The 17,418-nt window shown below is 48.6% G+C and overlaps 2 long non-coding RNA genes across 4 annotated transcripts in view; one reads left to right on the top strand and one right to left on the bottom strand.

The window, feature by feature from the left end:
• The window catches only part of LOC106506052, a 34,869-nt gene extending 28,435 nt beyond the window's left edge, over positions 1 to 6,434 (top strand). For 2 of the 3 annotated variants that reach the window (XR_002338698.1, XR_002338697.1), the window contains one exon: positions 1,471 to 6,434. This is a non-coding gene — a long non-coding RNA (uncharacterized LOC106506052). The remainder of the gene's footprint in view (positions 1 to 1,470) is intronic. The other variant, XR_002338700.1, reaches the window with a different exon arrangement.
• Positions 12,050 to 17,418, bottom strand: part of LOC102163764 — a 525,917-nt gene continuing 520,548 nt past the window's right edge. The window contains exon 11 of the long non-coding RNA XR_002338695.1: positions 12,050 to 17,214. This is a non-coding gene — a long non-coding RNA (uncharacterized LOC102163764). The remainder of the gene's footprint in view (positions 17,215 to 17,418) is intronic.

The raw sequence follows: 17,418 nt of genomic DNA, 5'->3' as shown, positions 1-17,418 counted from the left end.
CTGAAGATTTAGCCATTCACTCTTTGTAAATACTACACCAACACCAGACTGCCTGCCTATAGACTTCTTTTCTAGAAAATCTAATAAACTGCCATTTTGCTTAAGGCAATATTATGAGTTTTCCGTCTCATACTACTAAGTCTAATCTTCACAGATATACTTTGACTCCAAAATCTGAGAACACCACATTGCTTTATGCATTCACAAATTCCCTGAAGTGTGTGTATGTGTGTGTGTGTATGTGTATATATATATATATATATATATATATTTTTTTTTTTTTTTTAGTCACACACAAAAAAACATCCTCTAGACAGTGTGCTGGGTGTTGAGGGCCTGGAGATGAAGGAAACCCAACCTTATGCTGCTTCCTATGAGCCGCCAATGAAGATGTGACCCTCCTCTGCTCAACAGTCCCCATGGCTCCCCTTTGCCTTGGGCACCATGCACTGCAGAGTTCCTTGCCCCTCCTCTTCCCGCTCCTCCTCCCTCCACACTGGACCTCTTGGTGGCGGGTGGTCCAACCTAGAAGTGACAGCAAGGGCTGGGGAGTCATACGTTCGTAGGCTGAGATCAGATGCTGCCTCTCACAAGCTATGTGGTCCTGACACATTCCTAGAAAGTGCTCACCTGTTCCTTCATACCCTCCCACAGGACCGCAGAGCATTTGGTGAAATAACGCATGTACAGCACATAGCACAGTTCTCTATACAGGTTTCCCCTGCTCTCCAAAAGCAGAGCCATCCTATATCCTAGGAAACCTTCCATAAGCTGAAATGGCATAAAGGGAAGAAGCAATTACCTTAGGACACCTCTTGCTAATGGATGCACGAAGTAAACGGAGATGAAGCAGAGATGCTCACAGGCACAGTTCAAAGTTCTGGCGGCTTGATGCAGAGATGCAGAGTATAGTTTGGGCAGGTGGTGCCACTTGCCACCCAGGGTGCGTGCTGCCTCTGCAATGGCTTAGCTCGCTGCAATCGCTGAATGCTATTTGCGCTTTTCGATTTTTCTCATAAAAGGGAAAACCCTCTTTGAATTTCCTTTGTGAAAATAGGTACCAATGTAGGTCTTTTGCAAAGCCAAGTGGCATAAAAGGAACTTTCAAAAAGTGGGGGATACCTGTAATACATAGAATCTTTATTATCACTCTTCATTTAGCTTATCCTGCCACTCCGTGATGACTGCGAAGCAGCTGCTTTGCTCCACGACTACATCCTCCCCAGTGTCCACTCCTTCTTCTCTTTCCCTAGAGGTCTATCACCACTCCTCACCTGATGCCGAGGCTCTTGGAAGCCTGAGCCCACCAGTCCTGGGGGATCTTCCCACTGCTCACAGAAGGCTAAGGTTGGGGTCCCCCTTGGCCAGCACCTTCTTACTTACTTACTCCCATGTGCCCCACTTCATGGATATTGCTTTTTATGGGCTGAGTTAAAACCATACCCTTGTTTGTTTCTTCCTCTCCAATAGTAACTGGTCCTTAGAGAATGCTTGCCGATTGGATGGATGGATAACAGATGAGTGAGTGGATAAATACACCGAAGAGTTCAACACAGTTAGGGAGGTAAGCACTGTCACACATGGACATACAAATTGCCATGGATGGAAGAGGAGGTTCTAACTCATCTAGGTAAGAGAGAGAGGAGCAGAAGGACATTTCTGCTGAATGGTATTGTGCTGGGGCACTTTTTAGGTGGTCCTTTACCTGTAGAAAGTCATCTAGTGAATGGGGTGGCCGGTGTTTTGTGGCGCTGATCCTAAGTGCTGGGCATTTTTCATGGAAATCAAGCTGAAAAGTCCCAATGTCCCCTCTTGAGACTCTAACTCACAGGGCTAGAACATGCCCTAGGCCTTCCCCTGGGATAAACTATCATGAAACATTGTCAGGAAGAGTCTGAAGGCTGGATGCCAGGCTACCAAGGAGGCAGAGGAAACCACCACGAACATGCCACGTGTCCTAGGGTCAGACAAGCCTGCCCTCAGAACTGCTCCCAGTGACAGGGGGAAGACAGTAACTTACCCTCTGTTGCAGGTGTGGAAATCAAGGCTACGAGTTGGAAGTCACCTCCTCTCAATCAACCAGCCTGTGCTTGGTGGACAAAAGCCTGAAACCTCAGCTTTGGGGTCCAAAAGCCCCCCTCCTCGTGTTCCTCCCACTGCCTGGGGCACTACAGGGCCACCAGGGAGACTGACGCTGGAGCCAGTGGGTAGGAGGGGGTCCTGGTAGTCAGATGGGTGGGGCAGCAGGCTGCAAGTGAGGAAGACAGCACACGTGTTTGTGAGTGTAAGGGTAAGGGCTTAAGTGGTTCCTTTCACTCATTCACTTATTCATCCATCACCCAGTCATTCAGACACATTCATTGATCACCTTTTAGGCACTGGGAGCTATTCTAGAGGCCGTGCCGAACAAAACAGGCAGGATCTCTATATCCTGGAGTTGATGTTACAGAATGGGGAGACAGAAAACGAACCAGATGAGCCAAATGACTGCAGGAGACCAGGGAGATGGAGAAGACAGATGTGGTACAGACCAGGATGAGTATAAGCGTAGACGGGGCCAAGGCGGCCTCATGGAGTTAAGAATGCTGAGCTCAGATCTGCCCAAGGAGTTGGCTGTGGGAAGGCTGAGGGGAAGAATCCCAGGCAAAGGGCCCAGAGGGGTGGACTGGTGTCAGAGTTGGGCTCCTGGAGTATTCAGGAGAGTCACAGCCCAGGGGCAGAGGAGCAGGGGGCTCATAGAGCTGCTTTAGAGACAGCCGGTGAGAAAGCAACCACGACCCACCTCCCTCCGCGGAGAGGCTGTGGAGGGAACCTTCTACTTCTGCCAAATTTTGCTATCAATGCTTGCTCCCTTTGCCCAGAGAGAGAAAGTTGGCCAGCACAACAGGGGCAGACCCTGGCTCAAATCCCCGCCATAGCAGAGGCCATGATTTGTCTCCTCCTATCCTTTTCTCCTCCTCTCTTTGGTCATATGACCCCTTGCCTTTTATTTGGGCACCTGGCTGCCAAATGAAAGACCACATTCCCCAGCCTCCCCTGACACTTAAGGAAATCTCATCAAGGAGACGTAGTGTAAGGATGATGTAGCCACTTGCAGGACCTTCCCGAAAAGACAGTGAGCTCAGGTACTTTGCTTTCTCTCCTCCCCTCTGGCGAACTGGTGTCCAGGCATGTTGGCTGAGGCTGTACCAGCTTCCTGGGACCTTGAGGTGGTAGTCGGAGTATTGTCCATACATGGTAACCTCAATGGAAAGAAATCTGTGTCAGGAACTTCAGACTTCCTACATCCCAGCTGTGACTCCAAAGAAGTAAACGTCTATCTCATGAAGGGGCGATTGCTGTAATAATAGTAGCCTTGCTTTATTGGCAAACCTACACAGCTACCCAGAGAGGAGAGGCACATGCCAATTCAGCCAGGCCCGAGGACACAGGCTGTGGGGTGCCCAGGACGATGGGGTGGCTGGCCTCAAGAGACCATAGCCTCCTTTGGTCTGCAGCAAGAAGTGCATGAGAGGCCAGCAGTGTGAATCCTTTACCACGGTGAGCACACGGAAGGGTGAGAAATCTTGCTGCCTTGGTGGGATGATCAGCTGTTTTGGTGGCTTGTGGGGACCGACGAGGATTCTCTCCTTGACCAAACCCCAGCCAGGCTCCTCTGAGCCCTCTTCTGGACTAAGCCTCAACCTTGGACTATAAAGTCCTGATCAGACACTAACATAGTTTCTAACAGCTTCAGCCCACATCCCTGGGATGATGCTGGTCCCTCAAAAGTCCCTGCATGGGAAAACTCCAGGCTGCCCGAAGAACTGACCATCCCAGCCATCACTGGAAGAGGGGGCCGTCCTTCCAGTCTCTGTGGGAGGGGAGCAGCTTACAAAGTCAGTTGGCCAACCCCCTTCACATGGGCTTCAGAGTGACCAGCACCTCCTTCCTGCTTTTTATAATTCTTCACTTCCCAGAGTCTCCTGAGCCCCTGCTCAGTCCCTCTTCCCTGGCTCTCCCTTTGAAACAGCCAGTCACCTCTGCATAAGTCCACATTGAATTCAGTTCACGCTGGATTCTTCTCCCTACTGCAATGGTTATTACTGATTAAAATCCGTCCTGACTACATTAGCTAGTGTCCAGCTCCGCTTATATTTAACAGTACCAGAGACTGGAGGACCATGGGTTCGATGTCAGAGCTGGGACTCTGCCCGCCCAGTGAGTGATGATGCCGCCCCTGGGCTGTGGCTGTAGTGGTTTGTGGCGAGGTGGGGGTGGCAGGGCTTGGCTGGATCCCTACAGAGTTCAGATCTTCCCAGGTGCCGCCAAAGGGCAGGGACTCAGCCCTGAGGATGGATTTTCTAGGAAGGGCTGGCACACATATTTGTCCTCAGATTGCCACTCTGTGAAGGTGAAAGGCTGAACCATGGGGTGGGTGTGTTCCTGTTACCAGAGGGGAGGTTTCTTGCAGGAGAGATGGCAGGGCTCCCGCGGCTCCTTCCCACCGAGGCCGTGACCCCCATTCCCCTGCTCCTGTTTGCTCTGTCTGGTCTAACGCTCTGCAACTCCCACCCCAGGCTCTGTTTTTCTTTACTTCGCTGTAAATGTCAAAAATGTCAGTTTTATACAAAGTCAATTGGAGGTCTTTTTGACCTCTAGGGCTGGAGGGTGGCACCAGCATCTCGCCCTCCAGATCTGAGTTTTACTGCTCTGATGACCCCATAGCGGGATTCCCAGGACCATTCTGAATTTCCCCTTAATTCAACATGCCTGTTCTACTCAATGTCTGGGTGTCCCGGAGTGCTCTCCTGGCTGCTGTGGACACACAGGTTCAGTCCAGAACTCTTTTGTCCATCAGCATGCTCCTCTTGTTGAGACATTGGATGTGGTCAGCTCATTAACAGGGAGCACACTCCCTCCGATCACCATCAGCAGTGTGAAAGCATTAAGTAGCACAATGGGCATGGGCTGGTTGGCTCCTTCCCACCTCCCCTCCTCTCCCCCTGGGCCGACCTCCCACCATTGTTTGGGTCGTTCGGCCATCACCCAGCTCAGAGGAGCCAAGACAGGGAGAGGATCTGTGGGCACAGACAACCCCACCTAAGCAGGGTTCCTCGGCCTCCTCTGCAAGATGGACTTTTTGGGCTGCATAATTCTTGGCCACTGGGCATGGGGGGCTGTCCTGTGTATTGTTGGGCTCTTAGCAACACCCCTGGTCTGTACCCACAAGAAGCCAGCAGCACCCTTCTCCCCTAATTGTGACCCCAAACTTCTCCAAACACTGCCAAACATCCCCTGAAGGCAAAAATGCCTGGGGTTGAAACCCCTGATCTAGGGAAAGAACAGAGCAAGAAGAGGTGAGGCCAATCCAAACTCACCCCTGCCTCTTCAGCTGAAGGAGCAGTGCAGTCTGGTGCCAAGAGCCTAGCCTTGGAGCCTTCTGTCCTCGTTCACAGCCTGTCTTCACCACATATTAGCCGTGTGTGTTTGTAGCTGCTGCATGCCTGCGAGGTGACAGTCTTTCTGTGCCTTGGTTTATTCATCTAGACAGGGGAAACCCTGGTAATGGCCCCAATGAGCTCTGTGACTAGCGGGTGGTGCCGAATGAGCGCTGGACCAGGTTACACATCAACGAGATCCTGTGTAGAAAGGCTGTGTCCTGTATTCTTAGACTCTGTGCCCCCAGATCATTATCTAGTCCTTGCCCCCACTCCAGCATCCCCTGAGTGAAGCACTCACAGCCCCTGGGAGGCACCAAGCTCCCTCTTGCAGCTTCAGCTTTGCCCTCAGCTCTGCCCCTGGCCCAGGATGCGGGATGCAGGATTGCGAGCTCTTTTCATCTCCTTCCTCACCCAGCCTACCCCCTACTCAGGTTTCAGGGTCACTTCCTCCAGGACCTCCTCCTGCCCTCCCAAGACAGGGTTAATTACCTCTCTGAGCTTGTCCCCCCGCCCTTCACCCCACCCTCCATTTAGCTCCTAGGTCAAGGGCTTGCAGGCAGGTATTTATTGGGGGAAATGATCTCAGGGTGGGTGCACTTGAAAGAGTCAAACAGGAAAGAAGAAGCCATGAATGTGCCATTGAGCTGGTTACAACTCTGGGCAAGCTTCTGAAAAGTGCCTGTGAATTTCACGCCCTTGATGGAACACAGGAGAGTTTTTCCAGCAGTTCACATACTCCATGGGTTGGGTTGCCCCAGGGGGTGTTGACCCCTCACGTGCACCAGTGTGGCTGAGCGACTCATAGGTGTCCCACCAGGTGGTGGCAGAGGCTCTGGGACAGGAGGCAGGGGACATGGAACAGCTGAGGTTTGGTGTTGTCCAGTCACCTCTGAGGGCAGCTAATTGTTGCAGCAGTAGCCAGAACAATCATGGGCTGACGTGTTAGACGAGGCATGAACACCTGTGATGCAAGTGCCTCTTCAATCTCCTCCATGCCCCATCCCTCCCCTACCCCGCTCGTCCCTCGTCTGCCCTCCCCATCCTGTGCTGCAAGCTTCAGTGTGTCTGCCTTGCCTCCCTGGGAGACAGTGATTCACATTATTTGTCTTCGCTGCATACCCAGAGCCTGGAGGGTGGCTGGAAGAAACTGGGTTTTTCAATAAACACAAGATGAATAAGTGAATGGGTGAATGAATGAATGAATGTGTCAGAGGGAGACCTGGAGCCCAGGTTCCAGGGCTGTGGTGAAGCCAGTGGCTCATGTTAGTACCGTGTCCCAGTATCATCAACCCAAGAAGGAGCCTGGTCTGGAGGGGAGGTTAGCTGGGAGGGGCCAATTTCCAGAGGGCGGCTATCGCCCAGGGCCACACTGGGCCTCTGTGAAGCTTGACCCTCATGAAGACTTGAGATGGCCACGGTGTAGCCTGCACATCGGATGCTCAGCTTTAGCTGCGTGTCTCTGCAGGCACAGGTCTGGGACGTGAGTGAGGCAGCAGAGTGAGATGCTAGTACTTAAGACCCTGGGCAGTGTCAGAAGCCACCGCTTCTTAACACCCAGATCTTTGTGGGTGGCAGGAGCCTATGAGAGCACCCACTCCAAGGAGGACACAAGAACTGAGGCTCTGCTTGGCCTCACAGAGGCGGGGTTTGGGTAGGCTGACTCCTGGTGCAGTCTCTTGTCTCCTGTGGGCACTACATACTGTGGAGCTGAGCACAGTTCTTAAAAGAGGTTTCGCTGATTGTCTTAATTTGCATTCTCCCCAAAGCAGACGCTAATTCAAGGACATGGGTGCTGCCGGTGGTTTTTCAGGGAAGTGCTCTTGGGAAACAGATGTGATGGAGCAGGGAGAACCAGGTTAAAAGGGGGGAAGCCACAGTACAGCAGCTTTAGTGAGGTCATTGCCATCAGCAGCAGGGCCCCTGTTTCACCAGGACTTGAGAAGCACAGAAGAGGAACTCCCCGAGGGAAGGCTGAGAAGCTGGGGCATTTATCCACTGGCTCCAGGCCCTGCTGATTTGAGGGTTGATTTGAAGTAATTCTCTACTCTTCTCTGTGTGCAGGCTGAGTGACCCCTGGCAATGCTGGGCAAAGAGAAAGAATAAGCAGAGTCACTTGGCTGCGCTGGAGCAGAGAGGCTGGCAGTAGAGGGTGAGTCTGAGCATGCACAGGGCTGCTCATGGAGCTGAAATCAAAGATGGGTCTGTGAGATGTGATGCAAGCCCCTGTATGTCTCCTGTGTGGGGGTCAGATATAAGCTTCACAGCCCACGCAAGAATTTTTACTAGGATCTCTCTGGGGGGACCCTGTGGACTTCTGAGCTCTTAACCCACGCTTTGGCAATCTGGTGTCACGGCCACCCCAGCACTGCATCCTGCTGGGGCCTGACTGCTGTGCCATGCTCCAGTCAAGGCTGCCTGCGTGCTCTGAGTCAGAAGGGCCAGCAGACAGAGAGCTTTGGGTATATGCAGCAGAAGAAAGCTCAGCTAATTCAGCAAACAATGGATTTGCTGGCAGGATCTCGAGGACTCTCAGAATCACTGGGAAAGCTGGAGACACAGACTTGGAAATGGACCAGAACCAAGAAAGGTGGGTCTGAACCTGTCCAAGGATTGGATGAGTAGACCCTTAGTTACTATTTCATGAGGCTCTAGATAGTAGAAAAAAAATTTAGTTTCCCAAAAAGAACTTGGCAAAATTAAACACAGAGTTACTGTGTGACCCAGCAATTCCACCCTTAGGTATACACCCAAGAGAAATGCAGGCAGATAGCCACATAGAAACTTGGATGCAAATATAGCAGCATTTTTCGCAAGAGTCAGAAAGTGGAAACAATCCACATCATCTTTAACTGCTAAGTTGATCCGTAAAATGGGGTATATCCATGCAAAGGAATATTATTTGACCATGAAAAGAAGTGAAGTACTGATCTGCATTACAATATGGATGAACCTTGGAAATATGCTAAGCCAAGGGAACCAGACACAAAACACCACATGCTGTATGATTCCATTCACATGACAGTCCAGAATAGGCAAAACCATAGAGATAGAAAGTAGATTAGTGGTTTCAAAAGGTTAAGAGGGATGACAGGACAGAGGGGGTCGTGGCAAAAGGGTTCAGGCTTTATTTGAAGGGTCACGAAAATTTCCTGAAGTGGATTATGGTGATGTTGCAGACAGACCTCTAAAGGTACCAGAAATCAATGAATTTTACACTTCAAGTGGGTGAATTGTCTGGCTGGCGAATTACATCTCAATCAAGCTATTTAAAGATGAATGGAGGCCTGGGTCTTTCTTGTGCTCATTCATGGCTCTGCTCACTTTCCTGCATGGATTTTATACTGACAAAGAAGTTGGGGTCCCAGGGACCAATAGATGCCGAAAGACCACAGATGTCGTTTCTCTCTCCTTGGGGCCATTTGAACGATATATACAATTCTAGATGTTTATACCTGTTCATGCTAGATGCTGGAGAAGGACTCGAGGCCCAGCTCCTCAATAGAGACCTCAGCCCTTATTGCCTGTCTCCCAGAACAAAGGACCTGAGCTTCTCCACCGTGTGTCGTGTGTCGTTAACTCTCTCTGGTCCTGATGTGCAGTTTGCAGTGCTGGGCAGGGGCCGACTTTGGGAGACCCGTGTCATGTTGGCCGATGGGAAGGAGTTGGAAGTCTTGGTTGAGAGGGCTAGGAAGGTTGACAGGTGTGAGTCGACACCGTGTCCGGGTCCTCTGTGGCATTCCAGTGCTGTGGCACCACAACGTCTCCCCAGGGGACCTCTGTCTTTACGTTTTAATTCAGTACTACTCAGGATGGTGACGAGTCATTTTATCAGAAGAAATACCCAAGGCCCAGAACAATTCAATGTCTTGTTATAAAGTGGCCCCTGGTATGAGCCCCCATCAGCACCCAAGTCCAAATTTGGACTTATTCCTGGAGGGTTTGCAGCTGCTCTGCCATCCATGGGGTACCATCCCCCCAGGGCTCATCCTCCCTCCCCTGTTCTCTAGGGGGAGGGGCAGCAGCCAATATTCTAGGCACGGGATCCCCAGCTGTCTCTTGTGCTTGCTTTCTCCTCGCCACCCTTCCTGTCTTCCACTCGTTGGAGTCAACCAGACAGGCCCTGAACAGAGAAGACTTTTTTCTAGACTGGAGCCTGTGTGGGAGCCTCATCCTGCAGTGATGGAGCCACCGTGGCAAGGAGCATCTAGCTCAGGACTCGTGCACTTGAGGTCCTTTAGAGCTTGGCCTTCCTGTTTACAAAGCCAGGGATTGATTTGGCTGTGTGCCCAGAGCCCAGGAGTCCGCTTTGGTGCCAGAGACCGTCCAGTGTCCTGTAAACACACCTTTATTTCCTTTTTTACAAAGTGGGCGCTTCCTCTGCCTTGGGCTCCGAGGATCACAGTGGATGGACTCTGGAAACTGGATAGTTTATTAGGCACCAGGGTGGGGCGGCGGGGGGGGGGTGCACACATACACAGAGACGGAGATGGGCAGGCGGCAGCCAAACACAGCAAGGATGCCCTGAGGGCTGCCTGGTGAGAAAATGTCTCTGTTTCATGCTGTCATCTGCTAATCTACAGAGAGGGTTATTTTCCCTTTTGAATTTCCCAGCCCCTATGTAGGTAGGCTTGTGGGAGGCCTGTCAAAGGGGAATGGGGGAGATGGAGGAAGAGAGAACGGCAAGCCACTTACACTATGTTAAAAATAACTGGTGGGATGTACAGGGGCCGTGGTGCCTTCTCAACACGGTGTCTCTGGGAAGGGAGGGTGGAGGAAGCAGCCAAGGTGACCTGCGTCAACACTGTGCAAGGTGCTTGGCAAACACGAGCTCATTTAGTCCTCATCATGCGCCTATGTGGTGACTTGTTGGTCCAGAGAGGTGAAGAAATGTGCTCGGAGAGTCATCTGCAATGAGTTGTTTGTGGTGAGTAATCTGTACAAAGTGACAGGGTCACAGTGACATTCAGGTACAAGTGACCTGGGACAAGGCAATTCTGAGGAGACGTGAGCTCTAGAATGTGGAAGAGGTTGCATCTTCACGTGCCCTCTGTACCCACACCCTGGGCTGCTTTGCTGGTTTACCTATGGAGTCCCCCCCTCCCCGAAGTCTCTTCCAGGGGACCGTCACAGTCCCCTGTCTCGTAGGTGAAAAGACTGAGATTCCAAGAGGCAGGCAGGCAGCGTTCTTTCCAAGGAACCCACCCTCTCTGTTCGGTGCCACTTGTGTGATCTGCTAAGTCTCATTTTCAGAAACCTTCCTCTCTCTCTCTTTCTTTTTCTTGTTCCAGGAAACCACTTGAAAGCTTTGCTGCCCTTGACAAAGAGTGTTCCAGGTCAGCTCACATTCTAGAAGCATCTGTGACAGAGGGTATTTTAAGAGCGAGCGAGCCAGGCAGGGGAATTTGGAAGGCAGCCAGTTCCCTGATCTCTGTCTTATGGGGGTGGGGGTGGGGGGGCCAATAGAGTGGATGGGGATTTTTCTTTCTGCTTTTTGCTTTCTTTAGAGAGAGTATCACTGCTTTTGCAAATACAGACTTGGGGTGGGAACAAGAGAAAAATTAATAACAAAACAATTCTTCTATGTGTGTGTGCTCTACATTCTCACTACTGCAAGTGCAGACCCCCAAACATCAGCATCATGGGCGCCCATTAGAAAGGCATGTTCCTGGACCCTAAAAGACACCTGCAAAGTACGAATCTGTGTTTTAACAAGGTCTCCAGGTGACAGTGGGGCAAATGAATTCAGTTGGAAGGCCCGGGTCTCTGCCACCTCAGCAGAGCACAAAGCTGGATTTCCTCTTCCCTGTTCCGCAGGGACATCATCCCAGCACCTTGAACAGATTCTGCCCAACACCGAACTCAGATAGTCCCTCAGACTTGCTTCTCTGCTGTGTTCTTATTTCCAAGGCTCAGCCTCCCATCACCCAGCCCATAGCCAAGTCCAGGAGACCCCACACTCTCAACACCTCTTGTGTAGGTACCCCTGTGCCTGTCCTCGCTGTCACTCCCCATCCCACAAACGCCCCACCCCGGCTTTCCGACAGTTCTCATATGGGGGCCAGGGTGCTCTTCCCTGAGCCCAGATGTGAAGGGGCCATCCCCCGTGTCAACCTCTCTGGCTCCCTCCCCGCTGCCCCTGGAACCAGGTCCCAGCCCCTCTGGGCTCATATAATCTGGCCTTGCCACCTCTCCAGCCCCTCTCTACCCACTCCTTCAAAATGCTTCCTAGTTTCTGTTCCTCTGTGTATAACATGTCTCCCATCCCCACCCCCACCCCATGCTTTGCAGTTTTTACTTTATCTTTGTCAGAAATTTGATTATGATGTATTGTGGTTTGGTTTCCTTTGTATTTTTCCTGCCTGGGGTTTGTGGACCTTTCTGGGGTCTGTGGGTATATACATTTCATCAAAGTGTGTAACCTTTTTTTTTTTTTTGCCATATATTGTTTTGCCTCCCTCCCTTTCATGCTTCTGTTTGGCTGTTTGATATTAGCCCATAGCTCATTGAGGTTTTGCTCTTTTTCAGTATCTGTGCTTCATTGTGCATAAATTCATTTGCCAAGTTTTCAAGTTCGCTGATCTCTTTCCCTACAGTATCTAACAGATTGTCAGTCTCATCCGGTGGAACATTCATTTTGGATACTGTATTTTTTTAATCTCTAGATGTTCCATTTGCTCTTCTTTCTATTTCCCAATTCTCTCGTTGTTCCTACTTTCCCTGAAATGTCTGACTACGATAATCGTTTAACATCCTTCTCGGCCAGTTCCCTCATCTCCACTATTTCTCATCCCTTTGTATGGACAGGCTCTCCTTCCATACAGTCTGCTTCTCTTCCTGTTTCTTGGTAGTCTGGTGATTTTTAGTGGATGATGGATACAGTGAATGTTATGTTGTTGAAGTGTCTGGATTTTGTCGTCTTCTTTTAAAAGTAGTTGGACTTTTGTTCTGAAAAGCAGTTAAGTTACTTATGGGTTATTTGATCACATTCAGCCTATTTCTGAGAGTTGCTGGATCAGATCTGGCATAGCCTTCACTCTAGGGATAGTTCAGCTGAATATACTGGATGTGACCCCTCTGGGGTCCCACCAAATACCAATGTGACTGCTGAGGACTCTTCATTCCTGTGATCTCCCCGCCCTGGGTAAATACTGGGAACTATCCCCCCATTCGTTGGTTACCTGATGTTGTGGAGTTTGATGCTCAGCAAGGCCCTGTACTCCTGAAGACCCAAGGGAATTCCTCTGCAGATTTCTGGACCTCTTTTACTCTGCTCCACACGGCTTTCCTCCCAGTGACTCCTGGCTCCCACGGCTCCTTCCCCAGCCGGAGTCATAACAACGCTGCTATTTTCCCCGAAGCAACTATAATGTCACAGCAAATAGAGGCTCTTGGATACGACAGGTAGAGTGCAGTCTGTGCAGCTGCAAACTGGGAGCAAACATCGCCAGCCTCTTGGGTTGGGATGGAGGACCAGAACCAGAGGTCGTGCGAATCCCGAAGTGCAGGCTCTGGAGTCAGGCCGTCTTGCCACTTGCTTGAGCGGGCACTGTGCATGGCTGAGCCGCTGTGTCTTCGTGGCCTTGCCACACTTGTGTAAAGATAACTTTAGAAAAAAGGAAAATGCTTTATCTATTGCAACATGCCACCCAAATTGTGAGTGACTGTTGCTGTAACGATTCCTGATAAAGCAGGAAGCATGCGGAATCAGATTCCAGCTCAGGTTGGGCACGACCCACCCACAGTGGAAAATCTCCCTAAAGAGGGATGTCCTGTGTATATCTTAAGTCACTGGGGAGCAGAATGGGAGGGTCCAACAGAAGGGTGGATGGGCCCTGACCCTGTCCTGGAACAGGAAGGATGGCTCAGAGTGAGGGCTGGACAGTACATGGCCCTAAGAAGACAGATTTTTGAACAAAAGGGAACCTTCTATTTCTCAGGCACCCACTCCATGTGAAGAGCTATTTGGGGAACTGTATTTTCTGGAGGGAATTTTTGATATTACGAAGGTAATACCCACTGATGGAGAGGAAAACGTAGAAGCCACCCAAGAACAAAACAAACATGTGGCCTTTGATTTTGTCCCTCAGAGGTAACAACTTACCAGTTTGTTACCTGTCCTTTCAGAAACATTGAAAAACAGCTTTTTTTGGAATATAATTTGCATGCCATGAAATTCACTCATTTTAAGTGTATAGATTGATGAGTTTTAGGAAATGTTTACAGCTGGGAAGGTATCACCACAATCAGGCTTTAGAAGACTTCCATCACCTCCTCAACGGCATCTGTTTCTAGGCAGCCTCTGCTCTCACCCCCAGCCCCAGGTGAACACTGATCTGCTTTCTCTCTCTTTCTGCCTCTTTTCTAGAAATTTCATATAAATGGCATCCTGCAACGTAGAGTCTTCTATCTGCTGTCTGCCGTCTTTCACTTAACGTAACACGTCTGAGGTTCGCCATGTTGTCACCTGTGTCAGATGTTCATTCTTTTTTTATCCTTAAGAATGTTCCTCCGGTCCGAACACACCAGTTTGTTCATCCAGTCACTAGCTGATGGACATTCTAGCGGTCTCCAGTTTTGAGCTATTGTAGGTCATGTTGCTATGAACTGCCTTATGCAAGTCTTTGAGTGGCTCTTTGTTTTCATTTCACTTAGGTAGACATCCAGGAGTAGAATTGTTGGTCTGTGTGGTCTGATTAGGAAGCGGTCCAGCTGTTTTCCAAAGCGGCGGTACCATTTTATATTCTGACAATGATCTAAGAAGCTTCTTGTTTCTCCATTCTTTTCAACATGTGGTATTGCCAGTCTTTTTAATTAGAGCCATTCTAGTAGATATGTAGTGATATAACACTTTGATTTTAATCTTCATTTCCTTAATATTATAAGAAAGGATGAGCTTGTTTTCATGTGCCTATTGGCCATTCGTGTATCTTCTTTGGTAAGAGGTCTGTTCAAATATTTTACTATTTTGTAATTGCATTGTTTACCTTCCTATTGAGTTGTAGTAGTTTTTAAGCATATATATATATATATACATATATATATATTCTGCATACACATCCTTATCAGATGTAGGACTTTCAAATATTTTTTCTCCGTCCGTGATTCATCTCTTTATTTTCTCAATGATGTTATTTATTTATTTATTTATTTTTACTTATTGGGCCACACCTGTGGCTTATGGATGTTTCCAGGCTAGGGGTATAATCAGAGCTGCAGCTGTTGGCCTATGCCACAGCCTCAGCGATACCAGATCCTAGCCAAATCTGCAACCTATACCTCAACTCACAGCAACACCGTATCCTTAACCCACCGAGAGAGGCCAGGGATCAAACCTGAATCCTCATAGATATTAGTCAAGTTTGTTACCATTGAGCCATGACAGGAACTCCTCTTGATGGTGTTTTTTAAAAGATTTTACTATTTTATGGTTTTTTGTTTTGTTTTGATGAAATCCAGTTTAGAAATTTTTATTTTCAGGATTTTTATATAGATGTATTTTAATAGGATAGTAAAAGTGCAATCAAGGTTTGTTTTATTTTTTATTTTATTATTCTTTTCATGGCACACCTACAGCATATGGAAGTTCCTAGGCTAGGCATTGAATCGGAGCTGCAGCTGCTGGCCTATACCACAGCCACAGCAACATCACATCCAAGCCTCATCTGCAATCTTATGCTGCAGCTTGCGGCATGCCGGATCCTTTACCCACTGAGCAAAGCCAGGAATTGAACCCACATCTTCAGAGACTATGTCAGGTTCTTAACCCACTGAGACACAATGGGAACTCAATACTTTACTATTTTTAACTTGATAAATTATGTTGATTGATTTTTAAACCTACCATACCCAGATTATACCCTACTTAATCATAGTATATTATCCTTTTAATACACTTCAGAAATTTGATATATATGCATACTTTATTTAGAATCTTTACATGTAAATCCACTGGTGATATCTTGTAGATTTATTTTTTGGATATTATCGTTGTCAAACATGATTATTAGCAATATTCTAACTTGTAAAATGAATTAGGTATTGATTTATTAAAAAAACATTCTGGAATACTTTGTATAGCTTGGTAATGATTAACTCCTTGAAATTTTGAAGAGAAAAAAAAAGAAGCAGTCTGTGAAACTATTTTAGCCTGTTTTCCTACACGGATGCAAATTAGTTGGAGATGTAATTCATTGACTTTTTCTTCCACTTTCTCCCAGGGTTTTGCTCTGATGAACTTGTCATTTAAAATTTTTTTATTTTATTTTTTAAACAAGTGGCCACACCTGTGGCATATGAAATACCCGAGCCAAGAGTTAAGCCACAGCCACTGTAGAAGCAACGCTATGCAGTTATGTTGTGAGCCACAAGGGAAGTCTGAAACTGCCATTTTTAAAGTTAAGTATATGTTTTCATAGAAAAATATGCATTTGATCTTGTCTTCAACATATTTTACAGAGTTGGTTCATATATCCTCATATTAGTTTTATAACATCCTCTGTGTAATACCAATGGCCATATTCCCTTTCCCACTCCTAATTTTGGTATTGTTTTGTCTCTACTCTTTTTCTTAATTAGACTGACTAGTTGTTTCCCTATTTTGCCGGTTTGCACGTTCTCCACCCCTCACACCCTATCTCTGATTTTGACCAATCTCATTTGGTTAGTTTCTAAAACAGAGGCGTTGATAGATTTTTTTTTTTAATGCCAATTTCTAGAAGTCACAGAAGTCCTTTCAAGGAGTTGTCCTTTTATAGATGCAGATCCAGAGGTTCAGAGAACTCACAAGAAGAGGGAAATGGTAGAGCTGGGATTGGATACAAAGCCGGCCCTCCTTCCCCCAAACGCTGCTTATCCCTGACAAGGGATGAGGGTGTTTGGGGGCAAAATGACCAACCTCTTCATCAGGAAACGGCCAGCAGTAGGGCTCCCAGGGCAATGACCCCTCCTCTCTGAGGGCACAAGCAACCCCAAAGCCCTCCCTTCTCCATGCCTGGCCTCTGCAATCACTCTAGTCCTTCTTTGTGAGGCTGCAGGGCCAGAACTGCTAAGTCTCTAGGCTCTAAGTCCGCGTATTGAGGCCTGGAAGCATCAGGCCACGCTCTCTCCCCTTGTTGTCATGGAGATAAATGGGTGTGATGTGGGTGTGTGTAGGGGTGTGTATAGGAGAGGAAGGCAGAAGGCCAAGCATATGTTGTTCCCCATCAGCGCTGCCCAGAGAAAAGAGGTTGACCAAATAATCGGCAAGATCAAATGTGATGGTCTCTGGAAAGATGTGCTCTGAAGGGAAGAGAGAGGGGTGTGGTGCCAGGCTCTGCAGAGCCTGTGCCTGTCTACCCTACTCCCCAAACCCCTCCCAACAATTCACGCTGATTCCAGGCTCAACTGGAAACCTACATAAAGTGCTACTGTGTTTCCCAAGTTTGGGGACACTCGGCTAAGGTACAAACAGTCTGCATGCAGAATTCTTTCTCCAGTTGTTAATTAGTAAGTCGTCTTTGAATGTCTAAATGAGGCAGGAGAACCCTCTGAATTCACAGCCAGAGAATCCCCAAAGTTCCAATGCCACCTCCTCCAGGAAGTCATCCTAGATCCCCCAGATGGAGATAGCACCCTCTCCTCAGGCCTCCAGGGGCTGCTTGGTTTTACCTCTCCATTGGCTTTCCTTGGGGTCTGCCTTGCATTCCTTCATTTATTCTCTCGTTCTGCTTTTATCACGATACAGCTGTGCTGTGGGATGGGCTGCAGTGGGACATTCATCAGACGTGGTCCTTGCCCTTGAGGAACTTGTAGTCTGGTAGAGAGACAGCATGAATAAGAATCAGTTACAAATTGTGATCAGTGCTCTGGAAGAAAGATGTCAAATGGGAGCTGGTTTAGATGAAGGGACGGGGGAAAGATCAGGGGGTGAAAAGAGCCAGCCATGCGCACAGCTGTGGAAGAGGACACGCTGGGCAGAGAGAGGGTCCTGGGGGCAGGAACTCAACTTAGTGAGAGA

This window comes from Sus scrofa, chromosome 14, assembly GCF_000003025.6.
Source record: "Sus scrofa isolate TJ Tabasco breed Duroc chromosome 14, Sscrofa11.1, whole genome shotgun sequence".
NCBI lineage: Eukaryota > Metazoa > Chordata > Mammalia > Artiodactyla > Suidae > Sus > Sus scrofa.
Note: the sequence above shows the minus strand (reverse complement) of the source record. Positions and strands in the feature narration are given on the sequence as shown.